The sequence below is a fragment of the Mus pahari genome, chromosome 3, assembly GCF_900095145.1.
Source record: "Mus pahari chromosome 3, PAHARI_EIJ_v1.1, whole genome shotgun sequence".
NCBI classification, from domain to species: Eukaryota; Metazoa; Chordata; class Mammalia; order Rodentia; family Muridae; genus Mus; species Mus pahari.
The window spans coordinates 74,726,369-74,732,235 of record NC_034592.1 but is presented as its reverse complement, the minus strand read 5'-3'; the positions used below and the strand labels follow the sequence as shown (position 1 = coordinate 74,732,235).

Sequence of the window (5,867 nt, the reverse complement as noted above, 5' to 3'; positions counted from 1 at the left end):
GCAGAAGAGATATGGTTGAGCTCATAAGTAACAGCATACAGGCCATTAGAGATTGTGAGACTGGGAAAGATTCTGAAGTATGGTCTTATCCTGGTGTTTTAGGACACAAAGATATATATATATATATATATATATATATATATATATATATATATATATATATNAAAGATCACAGCAGAAGAGATATGGTTGAGCTCATAAGTAACAGCATACAGGCCATTAGAGATTGTGAGACTGGGAAAGATTCTGAAGTATGGTCATCTCCTGGTGTTTTAGGACACAAAGGAATCTATATATATAATCTTATATATATATATATATATATATATATATATATTTCTAATTATGTTTAGAAAATGAACCCAGCCCATGCCTTCATGTTCTTGTTTTGCATTTTCTTTGAGTATTCTGCTTTTGGTGTTCTGGACAATGAATTCCTATGTGGGGACTCTCAGCATTCTTATCCTAAATGCTTAAAATAATTAAGACTAAATTAAATCTTATTTGATCTTAAGATTAAAAAATATATTCTCTTTCTATTAAATCTCTCTTTTCCTGTTTTTCCCTCTGTCTCTTTGTATAGTTATTTCTGAGAATTCTGGAAAAAATATTATTTCTGCTGATGCAGGGTTTCTTAGGAGCCATGGTTTAGTTCAGGTAAAGTAAAACTAGTCTTGGGTATCCTGCTGGTGGATATAATTATGTTACTAAATAGTATATAAGCAAGAATGAAATGGAGCTGTAATTAATAAAGTATGACAGCATTAGATGAAGCAATTCCTACAGGTTACAGGTAATAGTACCTGGATAATATTTGCATGTTTCATATAATTCAAAAATCTCCTTAATTTTTTAGATTAAGTGAGACACATACAATAACTAATATTATCTTGTAAGGTTCAGTGGCTGTGCAATATAATAGACTTGATGTGGATACTCCAGGTCCAGTGTTAATGTAGGTACCATACAAGTTCAAATATTAAAATTTTTTTTCACAGATATTACCTTCTAAAATGGATGCTCTTTCTTAGTTGATAAACTAAGGGTTTAATGGAACAACCATTTTTCAAGTTTCTTTAGAAGAAATCTTTTTGATGTTCATTTGGTGTATTAAGGCCAAGGTATAATGTGTTTTAAATAACTTTTTATGGGTAAATGCAGATATCTCTATCTGCATTTCTGTCTAGAGATCCACTGTTATTTTGCTAACCACTCTATTTATTAACAGGAAACAAGTGAAACTTCTTACAAGATGAAGCTCAATATATATTTATTAAATGCCTACTATTGGTTAACTACTGTAAATACACTACATGCTCAGTGACAGAATGGACTCATGATCCTGTTAACAGATCATGGGATGTCTCATTCTCCTGAGCTCTTTTTCTGAAAGAAACCTGATAGCTGAGTAAATGGTCCAAAGCAACAATGTCACAGAATTTGTCCTGCTGGGCTCCACTCAAGATCCGGCTGGGCAAAAAGCTTAATTTGTTATGTTTTCACTGATGTACATTGCAACAATAGTGGGCAACCTGCTCATTGTAGGGACAGTGATTGCCAGCCCCTCCTTGGGCTCCCCAATGTACTTCTTCCTTGCCTCTCTGTCACTCATGGATGCTGTTTATTCTACTGCCATCTCACCCAAGTTGATTGTAGACTTGCTCCGTGAGAAAAAGACCATCTCCTTCAGAGCTTGCATAAGCCAGTTCTTTATAGAGCATTTGTTTGGTGGGGTTGACATTGTCATTCTGGTGGCAATGGCCTATGATCGATCGCTATGTGGCCATCTGTAAGCCAATGCATTATTTGATCATCATGAATCGACGGGTATATATTCTTTCTTGGTGATGGCCTCGGTGGGAGGTTTTGCATATTCTTTGTTTCAAGTTCTCGCTGTATATAATCTTCCATTCTGTGGTCCCAATATCATTGACCACTTTGGCTGTGACATATACCCACTATTGCTACTTGCATGTACTGACACCTACTTCCTTGGCCTCACTGTCATTGCTAATGGTGGTGCCATGTGTATAGTCGTCTTCATCTTACTCCTACTTTCTTATGCAATAATCCTAAGATCTCTCCAGAATCACAGTCAGGAAGGGAGGCGCAAAGCTCTGTCCACCTGCATTTCCCATATCACTGTGATTTTTCTCTTTTTTGTTACCTTTATTTTCATGTATGTTAGACCTGTTTCTAGTTTTCTTATTGATAAATCCATCACTGTAATTTATACCATTGTTACTCCCATGTTGAATTCTTTAATATATACCTTGAGAAATTCAGAGATGAAACATTCTATGGAAAAGCTCCTGCAGAAAATATTAAGTCCAAATAGAATAAAGCTTTCCTCTTGCTGCTCACATTACTAAGCATTAGGCAACAAGCCTGAATAAACCCTTGTTGTGTGAGTTCCAGCTTGAACATTCACACTTCCACTTGCTACTGTAAAACTACTGGTGTTATGAATGTAATTGTCAAATATTGTTATTCTTTGTCAAATTTTGTAAGTAGCATACCTGCCTGCATATCATATCATTCATTTATTAGCTAATTGTTCAACCATTTTTGATGAACTGCATATCATATTTTTCATTTTCAATAAATAATTTCTTTAATTTTTTCGTATATTTTGATTAGGGTTTCCCTGTCTACTATGCTTTTCAAGCTATGTCTCCTCTCTTCCCCTCTCAACCAAATTCATGTTTTCTGTTTTTGTCTCACTCTGTCTTTGTCTGTCTGTCTGTCTGTCTGTCTCTTTCTTACTCTTTCTCCTTTCCCTCTTTCCTCTTTTAACCCCTCCCCTGAAAGAAAAACCACCCAAATAAACAAAAACATAATGAAATTGAAACAAAAGTCTCTTCTCCAACAATCCAAACCCATGGATTTCATTTTCTGTTTGTCAACTTTAGGCATGATGCCAGTCCTGGATTTTGGATGACATATTCATTGAGACTCCACTATAAAATACTGTTTTTACCTCTCCCAGCGGTCATCAATTATAGATAGTTTCTTAGTAGGCATGAAACTTTGTGTTTACTTTTTCTTTTCAGCACTGGGAGTTTTGTCTGGACTATATCTGTACAGGTCTTGTGTAAGCTTTCACAGTCTCTGTGATTTGGTATGTGCACCAGTGTCTGAAAAACACTGTGTCTGGAAGTCATACATTACCTCTAGCTTTTACATTCTCTCTACCTCATCTTCTACATAGGTCCTTGAGCCTTGAAAGGAGGCATTCAATGGAGATATTCCATTCAAGTCAAATGTGATGTATTTTATTCTAAATGGTTTTCTTAATATAATTTATTAGTTGGACAGTTTTAGGTTTCTTGTCAACTAATTCTGTATTTTTATATGTTTTACAAAATCTCTTACAATGGTATTTTCTACACTGTTTTTTATTTATTTTGATCAATAACTATTCTACGTTAATTAAACTTCAGCTTCAAATAATTCTCTTCAAATGTTTTACTATTTTATTAAAATACTCATAGTCTATGATATACTTACGTTGTTTTGAATTGTGTAACCATTATAGAGTGGTAAGGACATGATTTCATTTTGCTATCTCTTACATTATTTATTTCTGTGTTCTGAGAAAACCCATGATCTATTTGCTATGCCTTGTAAACTGAGGCATTTTTCTCATTATTTTAATAATTGTCCTTTTTGTTTGCCCTTAAAGTGTTTCTCTGCTTGGTGACATAGCATATTCTTTATTTTTTTTATATTTATTTTCTTATGGGGCTCTTTCTAAACAATTTAATTTGGTAAATTAAAATTTTCTTAATTAGTACTTTATTACTAGATACCATTGAAACAGGCTTTGAAAAGCAACAAAATATTCCCCATTAAATAATTATATTCAAACAACATTTTTCAATATAGGAAGCATTTTGGCAGGTAGCTTGTTGAATGTGTAGGCAGCTTAGAGAAGTGTTAATGTCTTGATCTCATTAAATCTTTCTTTGGTGAAGAAGACAGATATCTTTCTGCAGTGATAAGTCCTTCATTACCTTTGGTATCAGTTTGTTTTCATCATTTAGAAGTTTCATGGTTTTCCTTTGAGATTTTTAAAATTTGTATCATGTTAAATAAATGTGTGCTTTCTATCTTACATTGCTAATGATTGTGACTAATAGTAATTAAGTTAAACCATGAATTCTGATACTTTATCAACAATTATTACATAATATGATGAAATTTTTGTTAATTCCTTAGATGTTATAGATTAAAAACTGATACCATCTGAAATAATTATTTTTGTTTCCACCAATATGTATCTTATAATTATAATGTATCTCCACATTCTGCTGATGTATTAGTTAAAATTGGACAACAATTATCATCATTTGGAAGATACTACCTAAATTAGTCTTAGTTTGTTTCATGGAGGCAATCAAAACCTGTTTGTAAAACTTCCCCCACTAACAAGGCTTTGAGTTTATTTTAAATGGCCATATCACCTCATGGACCATTGAACTACACTCTGAGAAAAGAGCCTCAGTAATTGCAGATGTACATGAGAAACTTCACAGAAGAAAAACCATGTTAGGTTTCACAAAACTGAATCAGTCTCAGTATATAGGGATTTAGCTACTGGTTACATGGAGCAAGCAATCCTTCTAAATGTAATGCAATGTTTCCCTTCCTTCAATGTAATAATGGAAATTATAACTGCTATAAGAACCAGTGTTTGTGTTATCAGTAAAGGGATATTTTTGATAATATAAGATTTATATTATAGTGTTTAAAAAATACCTGAATAATAATGACCTTAAAATTACTTGGAAAGAATTACTGAGTGAAGTTTTTATACTCATACAGATTTAACATAATTTTCTTTTCTATAATGAAAAGTCAAACACCCCCCTTCTTGCATAAAAAAATAATCCTATGCTTAAACTATACTATAGACCCCACCAGAAAAATCTTAGTTATTTTTATTAAAATGAGAGATTTACAAAAGTCCAAATAACATATAAAGTCAGATCTATAAGAATTACGCCAGAATTCTCAACAGAGACTGTAAAAGCCAGAAGGTCCTGGACAGATGTCATGCAGACCTGAAGAGAACAGAAATGCCAGCTTAGGCTACTATACCCAACAAAAATTCTCAATTATCATAGATAAACCAAAATATTCCGTGATATAACCAAAAAGATATTATATATATATATATATATATATATATATATATATATATATATATATGGATTTAACAGATATATTCAGAACATTTCACCCTAAAACAAATATACATTCTTTTTAGCACCCATAGTAACTTCCCAAAATTGAACACATAATTGGTCACAAAAGATGCCTATATAGATACAAGAAGATTGAAATAATCCCCAGCATCTTATCAGATCACCATTGATTAAGGCCAGTCTTCAAAAACAACAAAAACAGCAGAAAGCTCACATATCCATGGAAACTGAACAACTCTCTACTCAATGATAACTTGGTCAGGGAGGACATAAATAAAGATATATAAGACTGTCTAGAATTCAATGATAACAAAGACATAGCATACCCAAACTACAGGACACAATGAAAGCAGTGCTAGGAGGTCAAATCATAGCACTTAGTGCACTCATAAAGAAATTGGAGAGATTCTAAACTAGCAACTTAACAGCATACCTCTAAAGACCTAGAACAAAATGAAGTAAATGCACTCAAGAGACATAGATGGCAGGAAACAGTCAAATGCAGGGCTGAAATCAATCAAGTAGAAACAAACGGAGTGATATAAAGAATCAACAAAACCAAAAGCTGGTTCTTTGAGAAAACCAACAAGATAGATAAATCCTAAGCTGAACTAACTAAAGGGCACAGAGACAATATCCAAATTAACAAAATCAGAA

The 5,867-nt window shown here is 32.9% G+C and overlaps 1 pseudogene; it reads left to right on the top strand.

Annotated features, from left to right (window-relative positions):
- Positions 1-1,412: 1,412 nt before the first annotated feature.
- LOC110319047 lies at positions 1,413-2,372 on the top strand (annotated as a pseudogene).
- The last annotated feature ends 3,495 nt before the right edge of the window (positions 2,373-5,867 follow it).